The sequence below is a fragment of the Hyaena hyaena genome, unplaced genomic scaffold, assembly GCF_003009895.1.
Source record: "Hyaena hyaena isolate Hyena2069 unplaced genomic scaffold, ASM300989v1 scaffold_681, whole genome shotgun sequence".
NCBI classification, from domain to species: domain Eukaryota; kingdom Metazoa; phylum Chordata; class Mammalia; order Carnivora; family Hyaenidae; genus Hyaena; species Hyaena hyaena.
The window spans coordinates 509,258-535,963 of record NW_024081307.1 but is presented as its reverse complement, the minus strand read 5'-3'; the positions used below and the strand labels follow the sequence as shown (position 1 = coordinate 535,963).

General features: G+C 43.1%; 1 protein-coding gene across 1 annotated transcript in view; it reads left to right on the top strand.

The window, feature by feature from the left end:
• Positions 1-26,706, top strand: part of GPM6A (glycoprotein M6A) — a 374,663-nt gene that overhangs the window by 27,791 nt on the left and 320,166 nt on the right. The window lies entirely within an intron of this gene.

Below are 26,706 nucleotides of genomic sequence, written 5' to 3'. Positions count from 1 at the left end.
TTATTTATTTCTGAGAGAGAGAGAGAGAGAGAGAGACAGCGTGAGCAGGGGAGGGTCAGAGAGAGAGGGAGACACAGAATCTGAAACAGGCTCCAGGCTCTGAGCTGTCAGCACAGAGCCCGATGCGGGGCTCGAACCCACAAGCCGTGGGATCATGACCTGAGCCGAAGTCGGACGCTTAACCGACTGAGCCACCCAGGCGCCCCTCATTATCCCTAACTCTTGAGAAGTGACATGTACATACATCTTCTCAAAGGTCACATCACTATTGTTACCGACATAAATATTTTATATTTTATTTCAAATGTGAAAAAACACATTTTCAAAAACCGGTTTTGATTTTACCCCAAGTAGAGTTTGGATGCATTATTATATTCCATCAAACCCATTCAACACTAGTATTAAGAACTTGAATTTCTTTAGGAAGCACACTCACACATTTACTAGAATAATCCAGTAAGTAGAAATTGAGCTTGCACACATGAAGATAATAAATAGTAGGCCTGTCTCAGAAAGAGAGCTAAATACATTAGCATTGGTCTGGGGTTCAAATCCTACCCCCGTTCTATTCCTAACCACCTTAGACAATTTGAACCATCTTACTGAGGCCTCAGAGGTGTGTTCTTTTTAATTTTTAGAAAAGTTACAATATTACTACTTACATTCTGTTGCATGGATTAAGGATACTCAAGTAATCTCACCTAGCTTGCATTTAGTAGATGCTCAAAATTACCTGTTATCATTTTATTATTTGGTGAGAGAATACCACTAATTATAGTTAGGATAAAAGAGTGAATTGGATAACGTGGTCGTCAGTATACTGAAACAGTTGTCAAACTCGTAGGGCAAGAAGCAGGTGGCTTATCTTAGAATTACTATTGCTACTACTAGTTATTAGTTACAAGTTACCTTTGAGTCATTATAGTGCAAATCGAATAAAGCTGTTTATTGCATATGTATTGTTGGAGATTGTAAGTAATTTAGCTTTGCTGATGCTGTTGCACAGCTTAGGCTGGGTGAGATTTCTTTCCTTCTCCCTACTCTCCATGTCTGGTTCCAGATTGAGGAAGCCAACCTTAAAAACTCCGGAGCTCCACAAATAAAGGTTTAATAGGATTGATGTTTGCTTTTGATAATGGTTTAGAATTAGGCCACTGAACTTAAGAGCAGAATAATTGGCTCAGTTGATGTGATAATTTTTGCTTATCCCCTAGCATCTGGAAAAGTGGTGTTTAAATAACCTCTCAGGCAGTGTGATTAAATATTCAATAGTACAGATTGGTGCCTGCTGGAAGAACGAGCCACTAATTCATGGAATTGAAATAGAATTGGAGTAGTCTATAGTGTTTGTAAACTTACATGTGATGAAACTATAGTTAGTTTTTATGTATTGGTGGTGGTTCCTTGGTGGCAACTAAATTCTTCTTCAAACACTCAGTTCTGCCCGAAGGAAAATGCATTTTAATTAAGGGATGGCTCACATTTGCCTGAAATTGAATGACAAATTCATAGGAAGCAACTGTAAACTATATACTGGATTTTTTTTTTCTGGCAGAGTTCTACATTTTTAATATGTCTCATTTTTTAGCTTAATTGATGGTTGTAGGCTTTACATGAGACCTGATGAAATAGATGAAATACGGGACTAAGATAGCACCTTTACCATGATTGAATTTAAACTTAGCTCCATGGTTAGCTGTGGATCTCAACCCCGAGTGTGCATCAGGATGCTTTGGAGCACTTTTAAAAACCGGGGATCTTTGGCTCATCCGGAGAGATTCAGTATATGAATCAATGTGCAGCTGGGGCTGAGGGCACGTGTACTGGACACTAGGGTCCTTTATCACTTTGTTATTTATTCTGGATAGATTAGTGGCTATGAAAATAATACCTACATCTCAGTGGCTCACACAGTGAAGATTTATTTCTCCTTGAGTCGTAGCCCAGGGTGTGGGGATGATGTGCTGAGGCCAGTGGTGAGGGCCCCCCCCCCATCATGCCCTGAAGGCCTCAGAATTTCCCATAAGGAGAATGAGGAGAGAGAATAAGGAGGCTGAGGGGAAGGTTTTTGCTCAGTCTTGTGTTGATAAATATACTTACATTCTTATCATGTTAGCCAGATTGCATCTTGAGTCGCCACTTAAGTTGAAGGAAGTCTGGAATTGCTGTCTACATCTGGGCCCTGACGGAGGGAAACACGGCTCAGTGAGTGTGTGGCCGCCTCTCCCGCGATCTCTTACTCTAACATCTAGGACTTATTTTGATTAAAGTAAGCCCAGAGATATTCTGAAAGGAGGGTTGAGAAATTCAGAAAGGTAGAGTCACATTTTTCCTATGAAAGATCTCTGAAGTGGGACCAGAAATTCCTACTTTTATTTTAGTACTACTGTTAGTGCATCATACAGATCTTCAATTTGGTTTCAACTTTTCATTCCATTGACAGTCTCATTGTAAGCCCACTCATATGAGAAAAAGTTGTTGGGATTATCTTTTACTTCTTATATTTGAGTCACAAGGCCTTTTCCTTGGGGCCTCTGTTTAAGATAGGGTTAATTTATTGCTGCTTTCTGGTATTGGGGAAAATGCAGTTTATCTACATTCACCAAGAATGTCTAGGTTCTTCTAATAGGTATGAAGAGTGAAGGGGAATTAAAAACCACATTCTAAGGTATTATTAAACAACAATAAGGTTTTTATTCTCTCTTATTCTAAACTTGAGACATTGAAACAAGTTGCTTATTTTATTATTTATTTTATTTATTTATTTATTTATTTAAAGTTTATTTTGAGAGAAAGAGAGTGTGAGCAGGGGAGATGCAGAGACAGAGGGGGGGAGAGAATCCCAAGCAGTGTCTATGCTGTTAGCACAGAGCCCTGTGTGGGAGCTTTGACCCCATGAACTGTGATCATGACTTGAGCCATAACCAAGAGTCAAACACTTAACCAACTGAGCCACCCCGGCCCCCCATAAGTTACTCATTTTAATACATTTGACAGCATGCTCAAGATAGTGCTAAATAAAATACTGCAAAAATTTGCTTTTGCATGGATACTCTTAACCATCATAGGAACATTAAAACTGTGAAAGTTGATTTTCAATTCATGACATTATTAGCACATCAAAAATTGGTCTGATTATTTTATAGTCATGTCATATTCTAAAGTCTAACTTTGATGAATTCTGCCTCAGATGTGATTTCTTTTAGACACTAATTATTCAAGCTATTCTAAAATCTGTTCCTTTGATTTTCTTGTTAATCATTTATTCAAAGATTAAAATATGATTTTAATATCTCAGCCTCACTTCAGTGAGTATATTAGCATATTAGTCTACGAGTTTGCCGAAAATTTAGATGATTTGAAAGAACCAGATAGTCTCCAGTGGCTTCATTATGTAAATGCAGCTGCACCTCTTATATCCAAACATGTTAGGGGGTATAGGGTTTTATATTTGTTTTATTTTTCTGGATATAGTTTTACGTTATCCTTAGGGTTGTAAAGATGATCTTTATGGCAGGTAGAATGGTAGGTTCTGTGTGACGGCCTTAGTCCCTGACACGTGACAGGATTCGATCAATGGAACTTTGAGATTATCATTTATCTGTGTGCCCGTTACATGGAGCAAAGCCTCTGTGCACTTGGCCATCTTTGCTGTGAACTTCCACTTACTGAGTATGCATGTGATGTATCGTTAGGTCTTAGTCACAGCGTCACACTATGATGTTTGGTTTATTTAACAGTTAACTACAGTGTGTAAAAACAACCATTCTAACATAAAAAGCTAGTTGGGGAGGCAGTATATTTCACTACAAACAATGAGTTAAAAACTATGAAGTTATTTAAAAAACTGATGGAAAGCATTGGTATAAAGCACCTTAGGCTGATTTATTAAATTGAATACAGGCCTGAACTAGAAGAAAGTCTAAATCACTGAATTTTCAAATGCAAATACCATGTTTTTGATTCCTAGCACACATAAGGGCCTCAAAGCAACTGTTACCTTGACTTTGGAAAGAGAAATCTTCTATTTCTACCTCAGTGAGTGAGTGAGAATCGTAATAAATTATCTAAGCACCTTTTATATAAAAGTTAATTTGATGTGATTTTAGTATGGTTTTTGGGATAGATAACTAATAAAGTATTTTTCCAACCAGAAGTGTGTGAATTTTTTAAAATGTTTATTTTTGATAGAGCACGAGCAGGAGAGGGGCAGGGAGAGAGGGAGACACAGAATCCAAAGCAGGCTCCAGGCTCTGAGCTGTCAGCACAGAGCCTGGTGTGGGGCTCAAACCCAGGAACCATGAGATCATGACCTGAGCCGAAGTCAGATGCTTAACCGACTGAGCCACCCAGATGCTCCTAAAAATCTGTGATTCTAATTATATTACTCTATCTTTGGTTAATAAGTCTTTTCCATTGAACAAAACTAAGCCTTAACCTATCATAGATTAAATGACCAAATACTAAATTAGCAGAAGAAGAATCATTCATCATTTTAGCAACACTTGTGGTGAGTCTAGCATAACGTATAAACTGGTGGAATCACTGTGTTGTACACCTGAAACTAATATAACATTGTATATCAACTACACTTCAAAAATTGCTTTATTTAAGCAAATTAATAAATAATTATTTATTATTGATGTCTTAATATATGGTGTAAGTGTTGGAATTTTTCTAAGGAGTTAGCTAGGAACTGGTGAGAACCGAGACCCTAGGGGCATTAATGCAACGCTGGGAAGCTTGGATGTGGTTTGGCTTTTGTCCTTCCATTTAGTCACGAAATAAATACTGACTGCGTGCCCACTGTACACTTACTATGTGCCAGGCACTCTACTAGATACTGAAAATATATCGATGTGATGAAAGTAAACATGGTTAGTGATATCACACATCCTCACAAACTAATGGGGGAGGAAGACAAGCATCTAATTGCAACTCAGGCACTGGTATTTGACAGGATCCAATAAATAAATAACCATCATTACTCACCAAGTTTGGATCGAAGACAAATGGTCTGACAGATGGAACTCAAAATGTTAGCTCTTTTACTACTGCTGAAATGATCTTGGAGAAGAGGATTTTAGCTCATCTCTCCGAGGGGGCTTGTTGGTGCAGCTGTGAGTTGGACAGACTTACCCCCGCACAGTCAGCGTGTACCGACGGCTGCCTCTCCTGAGTCCGCCCGTCTCATGGCGTAGGGCGCACAGCAGAGAAGGCAAGCCGGAACCCGTGTATTCTAGACTCACGTGGAGGCTGAAAGTGGAGATGTGAGAGGTTCTGGATGTTGAGGAACTCATTGTGACTCAGGTTGTCGTATAAAGAAAGAGTGTTGGATGTCTGGAGGCGATGAGTAGGGTCAGCGTGGTACTGAACCTCGTCGTGTCGAGAATTGCAGTTATTCCCGAGAGCACCAGAGAGCCATTGAGGATCCTAAACAGAGAGAAGACATGTCGCATTGCTTTTTAAAAACATATTATGTAGAAAGCACTGTGCAGGGTGCGACTGAGAGGGACCAAAGCAACCAGAAACAGGTTGTTTCCATTATGGGAGGTAGAGGGGATGCAGTGTGAACAGGGGTAACAGTGGTGGAGCAGATAGGCTGGAAGACAGTTGCTCTCTCATCTTCCTGGCTGCTGCTTAGCCATTTTGCTTCTCGTTAGCACCTCCCTAAAGAGGGCAGGGGAGCTGAATCAGACCTTTCTAATGTTCCTTCAGAGCACCTGTTCTGAAGAATGCTTAGTAATTTTTTTTAATTGCAATTAATAGTCACAGTGCGGTTTGGGATGAACTGAAAATTTCATTTATTCATCCTGTCCCAGGACCTCATTAGTGTGTATGATTGAATTGGAAGTGATTTTAATTATTTAGTTGACCCTTTTAATTACCTCATTTTGCCTGTGGTAGTTTGTAAGCTTTCTGCAAGATTTTAATTCGATCACATCAAAGAAGTCACAGCTTCCCACTGAAAACAACAGCAGCACAAGCAGCAGAGCCATGGTCTAAAGTTCCGCGACATTCATTTTGGGATTAGATGAAAAGCTAAATCATTTCTTGGATCATACCGTATTTTTAAGAATAAACTTAAAAAGAGAGACAGAGAATCAACTTTTCCTCATTGTGTAAACTTCGTTGAAGTAGATTGCTTTTGGTTTGAAGACCCGGGGTGACCCCTCATGTCCAACAGGTCAGATGTCAAGATGTCTCCTCCTGGATCTGACTTTGGAAGCGGTTGTATTTTCAAAATTAGGTCCTCTTAATTTCGCCGTGTCATCTTGTTAACTGGCTCCATGATTTAGCGTCTTTTTGAGATGGGTGCTCTCGGTTACGCACACGTTTTGACAGAGCAGTAGTCATAGATGGTAGCCATGTGGTCGTTCCTCCTTCCACTGACACTTACTGACTACTCACGCAGTGCCCAGCAGTGTCTACTGCCCCGCGCGCCCGAGGATGGTAACATAGACCGATGATAGATACCGTGCTAACCGTGGTGTTTCCTGTGATAGCGCGGAGAAGGGAGTGACTGAATTTTCCCTTCGTTATCAAGGGATGAAGCTTTGGGTGAGGGTGTGAAGAACGGAAAGGAACATTTCACACCACAGAAAGTGACAGGGAGCCAAGTAGACATACTGACATACGCAAAACAAAGCAAAAAATAAAAAAGCAAAGACAAACACCCCACTCAGAAACAAAGATAGTGGAAATGTCCTACTTTTATTATTACATTACGTATTTATTACTGCATATCTGTATGGTCAAAGAAAGGACTCAGGAACTGTTAGAGTCTAGCTGTGTAGAGCCTAGAGCCGCCGAGAGCTGTGAGTTCTCTCTGGACGTCCTGGTCCGAAGCCGTGCGTTTCGCAGCGCGGAGCCCGGGGCTCAGAAGCATGAAGGGACCGGCCCGCGGTGGCACCGCCGAGCCAAGGCAGCGCAGGATGCTGCTGTCAGGGAGCCGCCCTCACGGCACTGCCTGCCCCCCCCCCCCCCCCCCCCCCCCGCCCTGGGACCGCACGAGAGGCCTCTCTGGGGTCTGTTCTGTTTCTTGCCGTGAGTCCTTTAGGAGAAGTTCTGAAATTGTAACCCAAAGCCTCGCGACAGCAGGGATGTTAGCAGGTTGTGACCAGGTCAGCCAGTTTGGTCCGAGGTATTTGGTGCCCTCCTGGGTGGGGGCTGTGCCCTTGACCCCGTGTTTTCTGTACAGGTGACTTTGAGTAGAGGCTTCCGCCTAGAGTTTCCAGGGAGGTGTTTGTGGACAGCGCACGATGGTTCTAGGCCCACCGCCCAAGATCAGGCTCCGGAAGGCAGCCTCCAGTGTGGATGAAAACTATATTATGAAGGAAATAAAATGACATTGGGAGAGCATCTGAGTCTAGGGTTCAGGGCCCAGCAGATTTCTAATGAATAAAGCCAGGGCGGGAAGAAACACTCAGACGCCTCTTTCAGCCGAGCCCAGGGAGTCCCGGAGGGAGTGTTTCTACCCGGGAGGGTCTGTCCTCACAGCCACCCGGCCAGCACGGCTTCTACTGAAACGCGGGGGACTTGTTTTCATTTGCTTTTATCTCCGCAGCAGTTTTATACAAATGCATCTTGGGTAAATCCCATGTCACTTAAAAAAAAGGTAAACTGACAGTTTTCAATAACAGACCTTTCAGAGCCGTTTCCAAGGTAATAAAGTTTGCAAGTGAAAATGTTTGTTTTTAGGATCGATTTTAAACTTCTGCATTCAGTATTTTTTCCATTGGTGTTTCTGTCTGTGAGTCTTGTTAGAAATCCTTACTGGCAGGAGTTTCACAGTCATCAAGGACTTGGCGTTTTAACACATACCGTTACTTTTGAGCCAGACGTCTATGCCTTTCGGTATTATTTTCATTAAGATACACTGGGATATTGCACCGCTGTTCTTAAATGCATTTGCAGCAGGAGAAAATCTATCAACACAATTTCTGGGGCTCTTCGGAGCTGCATCTGATACAAATCTACAAATATTTTCCTTTTTTTTTTTTTTAATCAACTTTATTGAGCTAAGGAAGCTAGGGCCTGGTGAATGGCTGCTGCAGAACGCAGGGTGTGCGGAGAATTGTAAGGAGCGCGGCCGAGGGCGGTGAATAGCAGCCCCGGGGGAATTAGGTCACTCACGCGGCACGTGACCCTCTGCTGCCTGCGGATCCGTCTCTAGGCGAGAACGGCGCCTTCAGCTGCAGCCCCAGCCTGAAGGCGGCCCCTGTCCTGCGGGGAAATGCCCTGTCCCCACCGGCCCGCAGTCCGGGGCACCCCTGCCGGACTCGCACAGGATGGAATTTGTATCTCTGTGGGTGGGTTTCTCCCCCCGGGACCAGAGAGCTCCAAATCACATAAGTCGTAGCCCTCTGTCTCATCGACTCCAACACCGGCATTCTCCCGCTTTGATCTCGCTGGAAGAACACATCATGTGCTTTGTTTTTTTTTCAGAAACTTGATGTCGCATCACTGTCTCGTACCTGAAACAAATATAACACTAGGTGAACTATCCTGGGATTGAAAAACAGCAACTTTAAACTAGACAGAATTCATCAGATGTCAGGTCTGCTTTTCCTCCTGGGCTTCTCTCTCTCGTCACCTGGCGCACCTTCTCTCTTGGGGTTGGTTCCCGTGTTGGTGGTGCCGTTTGCTGCCTCCTCCCCCACGAGAGCAGTAGATAGAGTTGGAGAGAAGTGTCAAGGGAAGGAGGGGCGGATTTGGGGAGAGAGGTTACCGGATGCCATTTTTGGGGAACATATTCGGTCCTTGTTTTTATATGTAAGAGATGAATTTTAAAAATATATGTCTACACGCTATTTAGGCATCTTAAGCACCTACTTTATTTCCTTATTTGCTCCCTGATTTGAAAATAAATATGGTTCCGGGCACCTGGATGGTTCAGTCGGTTAAGCATCTGACTTTGGCTCAGGTCATGATCTCAGTTTGTGGGATTGAGCCCCACGTTGGGCTCTGAGTTTACAGCTTGGATCCTGGAGCCTGATTCAGATTCTGTGTCTCTCTCCCTCCCTCTGCCCCTCCTCTGCTGATGCTCTCTCTCACTCAAAAATAAATAAGCCTTTTTAAGAAAAGAAATATGATTCAGAGGATAGGTTTATTTAGGTTTTGATGAGTAGTAACCTACAGGCAAGTACAGGCTCCTTTAAATGCTTCCATGTCTGGGGGCGAATGGGTGGCTCAGTTGGTTAAGTTTCTGACTTTGAATCAGGTCATGATCTCGTAGTCCGTGAGTTCGAGCCCTGCTTCGGGCTCTGTGTTCACAGCTCAGATCCTGGACCTGCTTCAGATTCTGTGTCTCCTCTCTCTGCCCTCCCCTGCTCATGCTCTGTCTCTCCCTCTCTCTCTCAAATAAACAAACATTATAACAAATTTTAAAAAATATTTTAAAATGCTTCCATGTTTTGAAAGCAGATGAAGAGTCTTATCTCAGTATTCCCTAGAAGGACAGGTTGCACAGGAGCCTGGCATCGCAGTCTCTAATCGTGACTCCTATTGCTAAGGTATTAAATTAAGACTATAAAAAATCTAAACATGTTCTGTATTATAAAATTGGGCAGATGAAAAATGCCCGAAGGTGCCTTTTCCGGTGCTGCAGAGAAGCCGGCTTTTTCCAGCAATGATGTCTGTATCCTTGACTTTCCCTACTGAGGCCGCATTGTACCCGCAGCTGTCCCTGAGTTCCCCAGGATTGTCCTGTGCTGTCGCAGGCAGGATGTGACCTCAGCGCTGGCTTACTTCTCTGTTCTGTGCCTGTGCTCTTCAAGTGGGGGACGTGGGCTCGGCGTGTTGGGTGATGGTGACACTTGGTAAGCACAGTGGACTGAACATTCAGGAGACGGGGTCTTTGACAGCTTGCTGATTTGAATAGAAGAGGGGACAGCCGAACAAAACATCTTGTTTTGTTTTGTTTAGAGTTGCAATCCCTCCCTTTTCATGTGACCTTTTATGTCGGTGCAAACAAGGAAGTGTGTTGTAGCTTTGAAGATAAGGCCTTCCTGGAATATTCCTTTCTCCACTTCCTTTTTTCTCTTGTGATGGGGTTGAGCTCACTACCCTGCCTGTGACCCTCTAACTTGAATAAGGAAGGAGATAAGCTTAGAACAAGTTTTTAACTTTCAAAGAGGGAAAGAACCACTTCCTCCTTTTGTATATATTCCTTATGGCTCCCTATTTAATAAACACTCGTCAGTGGATGTATGTGTGAAAACACACATACACACACACACACTCACGTACAAGCTAAAAACTATAGTACAGAGTCACTTGTTATTGTTTATTGGTAGTTTCCCTCACTTTCCCGGATTTCTGTATTTTTCTCTTTTGCAATGAGGTTCTCCACATTGTGTCTCTGAAAACTAGAGCATTTGACCCCACGTGGCCCATGTGTTCATGGCAACCAAATTTGACCTTCAACCTTCGGTTTCCTTCTCTGCTCTGTTATAAAGCACGAGTCAGGTTGTTTTTGTAAAAGCCCAAAAAGCAGATTTCCAGTAAAAACAAACTTGCTTCTTGAAAGGTGGCAAAGTGCATGGGCAAAATAGTTTGATTTCCAGAGGATTTGCCAAATATTTTTTGGTAGGAAACATTTTCTTTGATGAAAAAGAACAAAAAAGGAGAAAGGAAGGACACAGTGGAGTATTTCAGTACCACTGCGTTGAGAAGAATAATACTATCTAAACTGCTATTGCTGAATTGGCCTTGAAAGTAAAAATAATTTAATAGCCTTATTTTTCATGCTTGATGATTGCTTGTCTAAAAAAATCGTTGTGTGCTGTTCTGTGGCATTTATTTAAAAAATTAATAGTCATTATTTTTGTGGAACAATTTCAGGTTTACAGAAAAAGTGTGTAGAAAGCACACGGAGTTCGTCCCCCCTCCCCCCCAACCCTGTCTCCACATGTGGCTGTTTCTGGTGATGTTCCCATTTGCATCTGTGTAGGTTTGTTATAATTGATGAACCGAGATTGATGAACTGAGATAGATGCATTATCATTAACTAAAATCCATAGTTTACATTCGAGTTCATTCTTTGTATTCTACATTTCACACAATAAAAATCCCTGAGCTCCACGTCTTCATCTCTCTGTCTGACGGGGTTTTGGGGTGATGGAGGGTGATTAGCGGAGCTGATGGCCAATAAAGAATTCTTGAAGACCTCTTTTGTGCAAAAAAGATGATTTTATTAAAGCAAGGGGACAGGACCGGTGGGCAGAAAGAGCTGCACTGGCTCTGTGAAGAGTGACTGGTTTACATGCTGTGGAGCTGGGGGAGGTAAAGTCCAGAGGAAGTTTCTTAAAGGGATTTCCATTTGCTGAAAAGACAGGATCCTGGAGGCCTGGCTGTGAGCTAATGTTCACCTCTAGCAAACCATTATCCTTCAGACAGTAGGCAGTGCCCGGAGATTAGGCTATTGATAAGATTTTCCTTTTTTTTTTGGTAATGTTACTAAGGTATTTGTGAACTGATGGAGACTCTATCAGTTCAACCATTTGTTTTCTGTCCTTTCCTTTGTTCTTGGGCAGCCAGGAGCACCTGAGGAAGGTCATGTATAGCCCACTTGGGGAGGGGTCTGCTAGCTTGGGTTTGTCCGCAGCTTGTTTTAAGCTTCCTCAACTCTATGGCTCCAAGCCCTAGCCACCACTCATCTTTTCCCAGGCTCCACAGTCCTACCAAATGTCATAGAAGTGAAATCACAGCAGGTAGTCTTTGCAGATTGGCTTCTTTAACTTAGCAGCACCCATTGAAGACAGAAGTTTTCTTCTCCTGACTTGGTGACTTGCTACTTTCTGTTGCTGCACGGCATTCCATTGTGTGGGTATGTCACGATTTGTTCATCTATCACCTGTAGGACACAGAAGGACATCTTGGTTGCTTCTGAGTTTTTGCAGCTGTGATTGAAGCTGCCATACACATCTGTGTGCAGGTTTGGTGCGGATAGGAGTTTGTCCTTTTGGTTAATACCAAGGATTGTGATTGCTGGATCGTATGGTAAGGGTATGTTTCTTTTGTAAGGAATTGCCAAATTGTCCTCCAAAGTGTCTGTATCATATTGCATTTCTACCAGTAATGAATGTTTCTTTGGAAATTTTTTCTTCAATAAGGGCTGTAGTTCTTTCTACCCCTGCCCCCCAGCCCCCACCGTTATTATACAGTGGTGTTGTTACCATGGTAGTAAGGGAGGGGGGAAGAGAAGCATTCTGGAGTCCTGGGATTAGGCCTCAGTCTTGGGGAGAGCCTGTGCTCTTAGGCTGTGACCGTTACCGGTGCCCCTCGTTTCCAGCACCAGCCCTGAAGCATAGGACTTGGAAGCATAGACTGGGCTGGAATTGGGTATTTCCCTTCGCCTGCATGGAACACCGCAGTAGGCTGCAGTGTGCTATTTATTTCCCTTTTCCTGGGTCAGTTTAGGCTTGGTAAAATGCTTTCCCTTAAGGGTTGGTCTCGCTGAGAATAACTGAATGCTCTAGGTGAGCCTGCTCTGGTGCGCCCCACCTCCGTCTTCTGCTGGGGCTTCGGGGGATTTTTTTCTTATCTCCTTGAGAACCTAGTAGAGCTGTTGGGGTCGAGCCCAGAAACATGCAAGGGCCTCCCTGAGACTCGGCCCCTCTGGAGTTTTATATTTAATTTTTTTAATTTAAATTTTAGTTAACACGCAGTGCAGTGTTGGTTTCGAGAGAATTCAGTGACTCATCGCTTCCATGCAACACCCAGTGCCCATCACCCATCTAGTCCTTCTCCCACCCACCTCCCTCCATCAACCCTCAGTTTGTTCTCTGTTGTTAGGAGTCTCGCGTGGTTCATTTCCCGCTCTTCTCTTCTTTTCCCCCCTCCCCTTCCCAAATGTTCATCAGTTTCATTTCTTAAATTCCACATATGAGCGAAATCAGATGGTATTCGTCTTTCTGACTGACTTACTTCACTTAGCATGATACTCTCTAGATCCAGCCACATTTGTTCCTACAAATGGCCACACTTCATTCTTTCTCTTTGCCATGGAGTATTCCATCATATGTATAAACCACATCTTCTTGATCCATTCATCAGTAGATGGACATTTGGGCTCTTTCCATAGTTTGGCCATTGTTGATAATGCTGCTATAAACAATAGGGTGCATATACCCCTTCGAACCGGTATTTTTGTATCCTTTGGATAAAAGCCTAATATTGCAATTGATGGATAGTAGGGCAGTTGTATTTGTAGTGTTTTGACGAATCTCTGCACTGTTCTGCAGATTGGCTGCACCAGTTTCAATTCCCACCAGCAGTGCAAGAGGCTCTCCATTTCTCAGCATCCTTGCCAACACCTGTTGTTTCTTGACTTGTTAATTTTAGCCATTCTGACAGGTGTGAGATAGTAGCTCATCATGGCTCTGGAGTTTTAAACTCTCAAAACTTGTCCACACTGAGCCCCCAACAGCTTGTCAATTACAGTTCAGATTTTTCAACAGACACTTACAAGGATTTCTATTTGTGCTCCTATAAGCTGTGATTATCTCTGTGTGTCTGTCTTTGTCTCCAGTTTTGGGCCAGAAACTTGTCCTGGGACCTCAATTCTCTGATGGGTCCGAGAGAGGTTGTTCTTTTTTTTTTTTTCTTCAGCTCTTTCCTTGTTGCTAGGACAGAATGGCAACTTTTAAGCTCCTTATGTGCCAGATCAGAAACTGGAAGTCTACTTCATGGTATTATGATTTTGGCTAAATGAACATTGTTCCCTAAAAGTGCTAAATGAACATTGTTCCCTAAAAGTAATCCGATGGTGATTTTTGCAAGCATTTTGAAAATTCGTGTATTTAAAGAGGATGATGAGTTTCCAGGAAAGGGGTTTGTATGAACATCATGAGAGAGAGCCCCAGGATAGTGTCTGCAACGGATAGTCCATTAGCTCAAGATGTGTTTTATGGTGTCAGCCACAATTAAAGAATGTTAGGGTTAATAAAGCTTTAGAAATAAGCACACGGATTTGCCTAAGCTTTGGAATGCAAAAGCCAGCAATATTGTGGCTTATAAGGTTCTTTATGTTAAACAGAATGTGTGTGTCAAATTATACGGTTTACTTTTGTCCCTAATTTTCAATGGAAAGTAGCTACATCTTGCAATTAACTATCATTTCCCCCCCCAATTCAAACAACTTTGTAGTCAAAAGTAACATGAATTTTGTACATTCTGATGTCGCAGTGTTCTGGGATTAGTCATGGAATCACAGAATTTTAGAATTTGGAGGGATCTTTAAAGTCATTTTTTTTTTTTTTCATATGGTACAGATCAAACCCGTAAAAGTTAAGTGTCTTGTTTAGGGACAGAAAATTAGTATGTGGTATCACTTGTATTATAGACTTTTAAAATGAAACTCTCAGCCTTGGTCCTCTCACTTTGTTCTTATTTACTTGATAATAGGATTATTCCACAGTAGAATTTATAGTGATAACCTTGAGACACTGAAAGATTTCAGAGCAATATCTGATCCATCATAGAATGGCTAAGTTCTATGTCTAGAATTCTATTCCAGCTGTAAAATGTTTGTATTTTATTATACTCAAATTATGTGCAAACTTACCCCAAGTATGGCAACTTTGTTTTAAAAAAAGTTTAGTTAGCACACATTGGTGTCAACCTGTATAACTTAATGAAAACAAATAAAAGCAAAATCAGAGTGTTTCTGAATTCCAAAGTATACTATCTGGCAGTGCTTTTGTGATATCCAGTAGAACTGCTATTTAGTGACTCTGTAATCATGATCTGGTTACTTAACTTCTTGGTGGTTCAGTTTTCTTTTCTATAAAATGAGATGTGGATAATAGTTTCTAGCTTATGCGTTGTTATACGTATTAAACAAATTAATTGTATACTTTGCTTAAAACAATGCCTGGCAGTAGTTTCCTAATCCGACTCTCAGGATTTGCATTGTTGACCCTCCTGCATTTAAACCTTTTCTGAAATCACTGTGGATGGATGATTGGCCATTTCTGTGTTGCCTCTGAAATAGTTTCATTCACCCAATCATTTTGTGTGGATACATGTAGCAGGAGGTGAGGCAGGAATGTGTCCAGTGAGTTTCAGTAATTGGCTGTGTTGTCACGTAGGCCAGCAAAATCTAGTCTTCAGGGTTCGTTGCACATAACCACCCGGTAGTGGTGACTGAGCTAGCACACTCCATAAATCCCAAGTGCCCCTAACATTCTGATGCTCTGGTTCTCTTTTCTGTCACTCCTTTTCCAAAGATTTGAGTAAACTTCTATAATTGAGCTGTCGGAATTGTGTGCATGTGATGTGCGTGTGAACAGTGTGTGTTGAGGATCTGGTCTAGGGGTGTGAGTGGTTATTATATGGTAGGCGTGCAAAGATAACATGCAGCTCCTCACAACGTAAACTGTGACGCTGGCCCCTGCTGTGAGCACTCACCCTGCGTACTGTTCATGACATGTGAATGTAGAGCTCCCCATTCCGGGCACCACTGACCTAGAATTTTTGAAAATAGATTATTTTGTATATGTTTTCATATTTTATTTCAAAGTGACGGTTTTCAGTCAATATTTCTTGAGTTGGTTTTGTAGAATGATTTGGTTTTTCTTCCATCCACCATTCCCACCCTATGCTGCAACTTTCCAGTTCTTTTGACAGTAGATTAAGTTGAAACATTTTTTTAAGTGGGATTCTGAGCAAATTTCGTATGAATTCAGACACGAGTGACACTCTCCATTCATTTCCCCATCTGTAGGCTTGTGACAAAGACAAGAAATCGTGGGCATCTGTAGTGGGGGGGCGGGGGGGGGGACAAATCAAAGTCGGTTTTTGTCCAAAGTGAAGATGGTCGTAGGGCGCCAGTGAGAGGGTCAGCTGTGACTCGGTAGGTGAAACCAGGTAACACATTCCTCCTCTTGGAAACCCTCGTGCTCTGGCGAAGGAGGTAACACGGATGTAGGAAGTGGACACCAACCTTCGCTTGAGAGGAATGTCCTCCAGGGATCTGTGGAGACGTGTCTTTCTGGTCAGGAAGAGGAAGAAGGCCAATATCTTTTTTTTTTTTTAATGTTTTTATTTATTTCTGAGAGAGAGAGAGAGAGAGAGAGAGAGACAGCTTGAGCAGAGGAGAATCAGAGAGAGAGGGAGATACAGAATTTGAAACAGGCTCCAGGCTCTGAGCCGGGTGTCAGCTCAGAGCCTGATGCGGGGCTCGAACCCACGAACTGCGAGATCATGACCCGAGCCGAAGTTGGACACTCAACCAACTGAGCCACCCAGGCGCCCCAGAAGGCCAATATCTTTATGTGGATTACTGTTTCAGCCATTTTACAGGCTGCCCATCGCTTAGCAAATGGATTTAGACGTCTGAAAGCCGCTTTACAGTTCTCCATGGCAATGGCTTTGAAAATCCATTTCAAATACAGCCGCATCTACACACCTGAAACCTGGTGCTGTGGATTAGAGCAACAGGCTTGTCTCTGAGTGAACTGTGGTTTCCTAAAACTTTGAGGCACTTGTTTCTTTAAGTGGCCTCCGCTGGGAAGGTACTTTGAAGATGAATGATGCCATTCAACATTCAAGTGTTTTATTTGACCCAATGAACTTTCTATAGGAACTAAAAAAAAAGCAAAAGAACAAAAGCACAATGCCATAGTTTTCACAACCAGTGACGTGCCAGGATCACAAGTTCCATTACGTGGGAGGCACTAACACGAATTTGTGTTTATACTTTTATACTTTCTTTTGAGTACGGCTCGGCACAGGGCAAACAGACTGCTTTGCTTTGGCTTTACAGAGAAGTAATGAATCCACGTAATCCACCGCTTTACATTTCGATAAATCTGGACAGATTATTTAACACCATGTAACATTTTTATGTTTTTATTTTGTTCTGTATTTTTTTTAAAGTTTTTATTTATTTGTTTTGAGACAGAGGGTGTGTGAGGGCGGGAGGGACAGAAGACCCAAAGCAGGCTCTGAGCTGTCAGCACAGAGCCCGATGCGGGGCTTGAACACCTGAGCCATGAGATTGTGACGTGAGCCAAAGTCAGATGTTTAACCAACTGAGCCACTCAGGTGCACCCCCCCTTTTTTTTTTTTAATTTTTTAATGTTTTATTTATTTTTAGGAGAGAGAGAGAGACAGCGTGAGCAGGGGAGGGTCAGAGAGAGAGGGAGACACAGACTCTGAAATAGGCTCCAGGCTCTGAGCTGGCAGTCAGCACAGAGCCCGACTCGGGGCTCGAACCCACGAACCGCGAGATCATGACCTAAGCGAAAGTCGGACGCTTAACCGACTAAGCCACCCAGGCGTCCCTCTTTTTTTGTATTTTTAACGAGAATACTGTTCAGTGTCGATTTCAGTTTTCATGTGGTTGTTCGGGAAAAGGCACTCAGGCATACAGAATTTGCCTTGGATTATAGGTATTGTAAGTGACACCCCCCCTTCTATTTCTTGTGGCTCCAAGACTTACCTCAGAAAGAGATTCAGTACTTTTATTCAAGGGCTCTTTAATATTTTGTTCAAAATACTATTCTTCTTGATGTAGAGTAGAAACTCCATAGAGATTTCTGTTCCTCTTGGTGAGTTTTGTTCTTTCTTGTGATATTTGTAACATTTTTTCCCATACAGATAACTACAGAACAGGCCTGCTAAATTGAGCTCCGCTCTGACCTGGAACTTCATGCAGTATTTGTATCCTATCTTACCGTCCTCCTAGAGGCCTCTGAACTTCTAGAATAAGTTCTCTACCTCTTCTCTAGAACACGTATTATCAAGCAATTGGCTGGCTAATGGGTTTTTGTGACGGTCTCCAGTGTTTGCGTTTTTAAGATTGTAGGGCTCAGTGTCCCATGCTTAGCCTGGGACATGAATTCGGACCCATTGGACAAGTTCAAAGGAGTGGTCCACACTTTATTTCATGCTGCTTTTATACGCACACTTGCAAAATGTAGTAATATGCACTCAGAAGTTGTATGGAACTGTTTCCATCATAGCTTTTACATTTATTTTATTTGATGGCCTTAAATTTTTTTAAATTAAAAACATTTTTAAATCTTTATTTTTGAAGGAGAGAGAGACAGGGTGTGAGTGGGGAAAGGGCAAAGAGAGATAGAGAGACAAAGACACAGAATCTGAAGCAGGCTCCAGGCTTTGAGCTGTCAGCACAGAGCCCAATGCGGAGCTCGAACTCATGAGTCCTGAGATCATGGCTTGAGCTGAAATTGGACCCTCAACCTACTGAGCCACCCAGGTGCCCCTTTAATTTGTTTTAATGTTTACTTATTTTTGAGAAAGTGAGAGAATGCGAGTGGGGGGAGGAGCAGAGAGAGAGAGGGAGACACAGAATCTGAAGCAGGCTCCAGGCTCTGAGCTCTCAGCACCGAGTCTGATGCAGGGTTTGAACCCATGAACCATGAGATCATGACCTAGGCCGAAGTTGGATGCTTAATGGACTGAGCCACCCAGGCGCCCCTGCTGGCCTTAAAATTTAAATAAAGACATGAAAATGAAAATGCTTTTGATATTCAGTCCACTATTGGTAGGATGCAGAAAAGTGAAGAAAAGAAGTTCTTTCTGACGCATCTGCTTAGAAGCGGGGCCCCCGCACACCCGTGTAACTTCTCTCTCCTGCTCACTGCTGTCTTTCCCACATGGAGGGGACTGATTCCCAGGACGTTCCCCTCACTGTCCTCAGTGTGTTATACTTCTCACTCCCATCATGTCTCACCCCCTGTAATTTCTTTGCCTGGAATAATAACACTGATAATTTCATCTATGGAATGATTAACAACTTAAAAGTACTTTCATATATATTTGATGATAATATTTCATAGAAGAAACAATAGAAAATCATGGAAGTTTCTTTGCACAATGACACAATGACAGATTTATCTAAGTGCCACATTTAGATCATGATCTGAGTCAGGGTAGCCTATCTCCAAGTTTGCTTTTTTTTTAAATTTTTAATGTTTATTTTTGAGAGAGAGAGAGAGTGAGCAGGGGAGGTGCAGAGAGAGGGAGACACAGAATCTGAAGCAGGCTCCGGGCTCTGAGCTGTCAGCACAGAGCCTGATATGGGGCTTGAACCCACAAACCGTGAGGTCATGACCTGAGCCAAAGTCGAACGCTTAACTGAGTGAGCCACCCAGGTGCCCCCAGTTTGCTTTTAAAGTCCCACGCATTAATCGTCTTTTTTAGGTCTTTTTCTAACTTCACTGGAGGCACCTTTTTACCCTGAGATTGAATTCTCTGGGCAAGCTGAGTCCTTGCCTTTGAGATGATCGTATTCCCCATGTATCATATGCTGTCTTTCTTTTTTCTTTTTGTTCATCTCTTGAGTGCCTGGCTTGGCCTCGCTCCTCATGTGAAGACACTGAGAGATTCTACTGTCCTGATTGAGGACACAGCATTCCCGCTGCTGATGTGATGGTTTATTGACTTATTCTGTGTGAGTGACGTTCATCTCCACTCCCCTTAAGCAGCCTGTCCCCTTGGTCATCCAGTTGACAGCACAAGGGCTGTTCGCCTTCAGAAATCGTAAATCCCATCGTTTTACTCTCACAAGATGCAGCATTACATCTTTAACTTCTCAACCTTCGCATCTCTCCGTTTCCATTGGTATAGCACTTATGTGTTGCCTTGATTAAGAGGATATCTTGCTTGAGGATTTTTCCCTCCTCCTCCAGGCTTGTCTTCCTTCGAGCCTTCTCTGTTTCTATAAATGCAAAAACCATACCCCCTCCCCTCCCCCCCCCACCCCTCACCTGGCTGAAACTCTTTGGTGAATCTTCTTTGACTTCAGGACCTCTAGGGGGCTGTAAAGAAAGACCCTTCGCCATTCTTCTTTCATTTCCTTCTTCTCCTTATACGTCCTGAGCACATACACATACACACATGTGGTTTCACATGACTCGTGTTTCTGAATCCTGCAGAACTCCGCAAAAGATAGCAGAAGAGATCTCTGTCTAACTTGTCTGTTACTCCCACTGGACTATTCCTGTGTGTTCTTACATTTTCAACAGGAACTGAACTCTGACCATCTTGCCTGATCCAGGTGCATGAGTACACAGTAGCTTTATCACTGTGATTACTAGCATTGTGCCCACTTCCTCAACTCCTTGTCCTCATTCGGCCGGGCTCTCTGGTCCACCTGTCTTGCACGGTCCATATCATACTTCTCGGTTTGTTGTAAAAGCTCTTTCATTTATGTTTCCAAACGGGGTATAGGTTGTTTACAGGCAGGGAATTCAAGTATGTCTTCCAGAGGCACCTGGGTGGCTCAGTTGGTTGAGTGTCTGGCTCTTGATTTTGGCTCAGGTTAGGATCTCACAGTTAATGGGTTCAGACTCCATGTCAGGCTCTACGCTGACAGCACGAAGCCTGCTTGGGTTTCTCCCCTTCTCTCTCTGCCCCTCCCCTGTTTGTGTTCTCTCTCTCTCTCTCTCTCTAAAGATAAATATACTTTTAAAAAGTTTTAAAGTATTTCTTCTGTACATGTTCAGCATCGTGTAGAATGTCAAGTACATAAGTACAAAGTAGGGGCTGATCTATGCATTTGTTCATTTAAAGCAGAAATGAGTTAATGAAGTTCCTTGAGAGCAGGCGCCCTTTCATAGGTCTGTGATATCTACCTTCGCAAGCAGCCTAGCGTGAAACACAGCATTTTTGCTCCATAAGTGGTTGGGTGGGGGCAGTGGGGAGGAGGAGACTGACAGAAACCTGCTGGGTGACATGAGCCTCTAGTAGTGGGTAAAATGCATCTATTCAGCCTGTTACATCTTCATTTGTCAGCCTCCTTTAACTCCTGATGGGTCCATTCCAGATGTATCAAAGCTGTAAGAGCTAGCTTTCTTTGCTAGCTTTTCTGGTGGAGAATGTCTTCTCCATTACCTTTTCTCCCTAGGTTTATATGAATAGCTGTTTAACACATTTCGAGAGGCTTTATTTCAGTCCAAGCCGCTGAGTAATTTCTGTGTAATTTCCCCACTAGGATATTGGGAAGTAATCTCTGACAATATGTACTCTAGATTACATGGTTTGTTTTATTCTCATATTTAAAGAACGATAAATATCATCACATCATTACTTGTACCAAATGGTCCTTATTCCCCTCTTGCCTCTATTTAATATGCATTTTGCTTTCATAAAATATGGTTGGGATTGAAATTGCATGATGTTGCTTAGGAATATAGTATTCAGTTGAAATGAATACTTAACAGTTAGACCGTTAGAATAAGAAGATGAACTGACCAGCTTTCTTTTGTGCCTTCCAGTCAAACTGAATCAGTTGAACACCTCTGTGTACAGATGAACTGGTGGACAGCTTCCTGTCTTATGAAATCTGGGCCTAAGGAATTTAGATTTTTTTTATTTGAATACGGAAGTAATTTAAAATCTGGCAGTCAAATTACATAGCCTAATTATTTTTTTGAAACAGTACTTTAAAAAATATTAGTACCTTACAGAGATCTATAAATTCCTAGGTATAAAACAAAGAAAATTCCTAGATGTAAACAAAGAAACAAAGGGTAAAAAAAAGGTGAGGAGAATGAGGGCAAAAGGGATTTAATTCAGAGAAATGAGGGGCGCCTGAGTGGCTTAGTCACTTAAGCACCTGATTTTGGCTCAAGTCATCATCTTACGGTTCGTGTGTTCGAGTCCTGAGTTGAGCTCTGCGCTGACAGTGCAAACCCTGCTTGGGAATCTCTCTTCTCTCACTCTCTCTGCTCCTCCCCCTCATTCTCTCTCAAAATAAATAAACAAACTTAAAAAAGAAAAACAAAGTGAGGGTGGAGTGAGATTCTTAAGCAGAGTGTGTGCCATCAGGTCCTGTAGTTATCTATCGGCGCCCTATTCATTGTCTCTGATTTTTCTGACATTCAACACAGAAAGGAGCTGTTTATATGAACACTATTGTCCATTGGATAAAAACAAGCCAGAATGTGTGTCTCTCTGTTCGATAAAGGATACATTTGGCCAGTGCATTCTCAAAGAATGAGAATTAAAAACAAATTTTTTTAATGTTTGTTTATTTTTGAGAGAGACACACGCAGAATGTGAGCAGGGGAGGGGCAGAGAGAGCGGGAGACACAGAGTCTGAAGCAGGCTCCAGGCTCTGAGCTGTTAGCAAAGAGCCTGACATGGGGCTCGAAACAACGAACTGTGAGATCATGACCTGAGCTGAAGTTGGATGCTTGACTGACTGAGCCACCCACATGCCCCTCAAAGAATGAGAATTTTAAAAATTTCATGAGCAATACCTTCCACAAGATCCTTCTAATAATATATGTGACATAGCATTTGATTTTGTCTTCCCTCCTTCCTTCCTTCCTTCCTTCCTTCCTTCCTTCCTTCCTTCCTTCCTTCCTTCCTTCCTTGGCTCCTTGCCCAACGTAGAGCTTGAACTCACGCCCCTGAGATTGAAAGTCACACACACTATGGGCCAAGCCAGCCAGGTGCCCCTGCATTTGATTTTGTGCGACCAGGATCAGCTGAGTGCAGTCCTGGGGGGCCTGTACATGGGTAAAAGTTTACCAGCATGTTCTCTGGTGAGGATGGGGGGAGCCCCCATTGAGGCATTTGTCTATATGCATGATGTAAATATTTCTCAAGTGCTGATTTCTGTGTCACCAAAGGCAGAGGCGCGAGGAGACTGCACAGGGCAGCCCCAGCACACTGTTGTGCGGCCCTGGCCCGGCTCCACCCCAGACTGGATTTGGCCTCTCAGGAAGGGATCGTTTACGCATCACATTGAGGGAGGCGGGCTCCGTCCATTCATTTTTTACTAAACCAGTTTTTATTGTTATTACTATCAAGTTGCAGTGATTTTGAGTCCTACATCCTAATAATTACTGGGAATGAAATTACTGCTTTTTACCGGCAAAGAGCAAGGCCAGATGATTTAATAATCAGGTGTATCAGAGGTTGACTGTATGTCCGCAAAGAAAACTGAGAACCCTCTGCCTCAAAAGATTTTACTTTACCTCCGTGCTGATCTAGACACGTGACATTATATCTGAGCATTTATTAGGTGCTGGACCCCATTTTTGTTGCTTTCAGTATATTAGCTGGTTTCAGTACTATCACAATCAGAATAATACTGTTATTACTGTTACTTCTTTAACTGTAAGGACTCAGCTAATGAGTTGCACAGTTGGGATTTGAACCTCAGTCATCTGGTTCTGTAAGCCTACCATGTTCCAATTTTTAAAAACAAACTCTATTAGCGACTGCATATTTGCTGGATAAAGCAGAGGACATAAGATATTTAAATAAGTTATTCTTTAAAAATGAACTTCTTAGATTCTCCTTTCTGCTGCGAACTCCAGGACTAGGTCTGGTATCTAGCTTGTTGGCGTACATTGAAAAGCTGTCCCTTGCCCTTTCTGTCCAGATTTCACCTGAAAAGCGGGGATGCCAAGGTGTGGGCTTTGGCGCATTGTGGATGGTCTTTGTGGCGAACCCTCCCACCCCCGTTCCTCTTCCAGGCATTGTAGCATTTGTTCTTTTTTGGGACACATTCTAAGACAAATTGCAGTTTGTCTTGGGCCTGCCAAAGACTGAGGACGTGTTAGCTATTTATCCATGTTGATCCTCTCGACATCAGTAGTACTAGGGCATCTCAGCTCCCTGCGTGGCTTTCTCTGTACTGCTGGTGAGTTCCTTCGATTCCTGATGATCTCTCTTTTGTTCAGTTCCTGCCTGCTGAGATAACATGGTCCTCTTACCCAGTTAACCTGAAAATGGCTAAAGTCCAAATTATTTGTAAGACCCAAGGAAATAGAGGGATCTGAGGCCCTTGACCGGGACATAGTTGAACTGCAAAGGCTGAACTGCAGAGATAACCACAGACGCCTTAAGAGACTGAACTTAGGAAGCTGGCCCTGCTCTCAGAAAATAGACACGTATCACCTTCCTTAATGTTTGAAGGGAGAACGGAAATGATGATTTCTGTCTCTCTCAGGAGATGACCACCTGGCTCATCATGGCAGATTCATGAATCTTCAGACCGACTCTTTATGTGAGAAAATAAAGGGTAGCACTTGGTTTGGTGGTCATAATCGTGACTCATTGTTCTGAGAGCTTTGCGGACATTCTTGCTATACTTCTCTGTGTACTGTTGTCCTCATTTCACAGGTGGGGAAATGGAGGCCTAGAAAAATGAGGAAATAAACATGCTTCAGCTTTTGCAGCTCCTCAGTGTTTGAATGAGTCTGGCTGTAGGGACTACACACTTGGCCACTGGGGAAGGCGTCCAGTCGATGAGATGATGCAACTGTTCATCTGAGACCATGAAAATGTTCTGTCCTTACCCTGAGGCTTAGACACGAGTGACTATTGAGCAGTTGAAATGTGGCTAGTGTAGCCGATCAAATGCCTTTTTAAATTTTATTTTAATTCTTTTACATTAAAATTTAAATAGCCGCCCGTGACTGGAGACAGTGTTGTTAGCGCAGCCTTAGGCTCTCTGCCTCTCTAGGCGGAGTGAAGGCACATAGTAGGCCAGAAGGAGGACCTAAGAAAGTAACACAGATTTCTGTCACCCAGTTCTTTGCTGCCAGTGTTTATCACGACTGCGAAAAATACAAGATGATTGTAAACCCACTGGGTAACCCTCTCTTAACAGTCACCTTGGTACCATCGATATACGCCATACATTACATGTGTGAGCCAGGCCTCAAGGTCATATGGCGCGTCATAGTAAAGGAAGCAACTGACAGCTAAGGGAAGCGTCCGCGAAACTCTTGGCCACCCTGCTTTGCAAGCATTTGGCTGCTCCTGGTATTGTAAGAAAAGTTCTCTCTTCCCGACTCTTTGTACTACGTCTCTTAAAATGGATATAATTTAGGTTTCTGAAAACGCTATTTCCTGAGCCATTCTCACATCTAGTGCACAAATTATTATTCTCTTAGAATGCTTCTCTGTGGAAAATTGTCAGGATACAGCAAAGGTTCCAATATAGTATATTTATAGGCTTTTCAGTTGCAAAAACTATAGAATGCTGGGAACAGTTTGATGTCGAATAAATTTCCCTGCCCTTTGATATTCTTCTTTATTACATAAAATTTAGGACTGTAGATATTGAGAAAGCATGTGATAGTCTTTGATGAAAGCAGAGCCTTCTCATTATTTTATTCTTGTGATCGGGATCAGTCACTCCCATGAACACGGTCAGATCCCTTCTCCCCTGCGGGTTTGAGCCATGAGGAACGGAAAATGGCTAGGGGGCCATTTTAACTTCTAGTCCAGTGGAATCTTCGTGTCTCCTGGTGCATGCATCCCTCCCTTTGGAACAAAGACCTCTAGGCCGACAACGCATATGGTCAGAGAGACAGGATGTGGAGACCGTGCTCGTGCATCCCCGGGGTAACAGAGAGTGGTGCTTCTGTTTCTACCCCATGGTATCTGGATCCATGAATCCTGCCTATAAGAGAGATCCATATATTGGATGCTGATTCAAAGCATCCGTAGCCCCCGGGAGAACCTTGGCCCAGCTCTGCAAGGTTTTGCCACCCAGTTGGCACTGTGTCTGTGACTGAGTCTTCAAAAGGCTGTGCCACTGACCTGTCAAGCCAACTGCTTCAAGATGGTGGAGAACATGGTAAGATCGGTCAATTCCATGAGCATGGCCCCATTGCCACACATTGTTACAAACTGTGTCTCTTTGTCAGAAGCATGGTGTGTGGAAAACTGTGACAGTGAGTAAGGCATTTCATAGGTCCACAGGTGGTAGTTGGGGCAGAAGTATTACACACAAAGGAGCTAAGTCCCTATGCAGAGTAAGTGTCTATTCCAGTAAGAACGAACTTTTCCTTCTTCATGATGGATGTGGTCCAAAGTAATCAACCTGCCACCAAAGAGCTGGCTGGCTTATCACTCCAGGAAACGGTGTCCGGTTGGGTGCATGCTGTTGGTTTATGCTGCTGACAGATCGGACACTTCACAGTGCCGCGGCCAGGCCAGCCTCGGCGAGTGAAAGTCCATGCTGCTGAGCCCATGCGTAACCTACGTCTGTGTTGCCGAGGCTACTTTGTTCTTTGGTTCATTGGGCAATGACAGGAGAGGCTGGAGGAAAGAGGCTGACTGGTTCCAGAGAACACATCCACCCGCCCACTGGCAATGCAGTCGTTAGTGCCTTTAAATCTGATTAGGTTAGAGGGGCGCCTGAGTGGCTTGATCGCTTAAGCGTTCGACTTTGGCTCAGGTCATGATCTCGTGGTTTATGAATTTGAGCCCTGCCTTTGGCTCTGTGCTTCCAGCGTGGTGCCTGGAGCCTGCTTCAGATTCTGTGTCTCCCCCTCTCTCTCTCTGCCCCTCCCCTGCTCTCACTCCATCTCTCTCTCAAAAAGTTAACATTAAAAAAATATAATTAGAAAGCCAATTCCAGAAACTCTAGTACCATTTCAAAAGAGTCACTTTGAAGATTCTGTTCCTCCAGAACCACTCTCAGTACTAAATCTGTATTAGGGCTCCCAGGAGAAACAGACCCGCAGGATCTATACACACATATGTTATATACGTATATGTATCCTATATCTATCTATCCATCCTGTATATCCTGTGTCCTACACACACACACACACACACACACACACACACACAAAAGGGATTTATAATGGAGAATTAGCTTATGCTTTATGGAGACTGGCACATCCCAAACCTGCAGTGCTGGCAGTCCGGGGAGAGCCTAGTGCAGACGAAGCCTGAAGAGAGTCTGCGAGGAAGAGC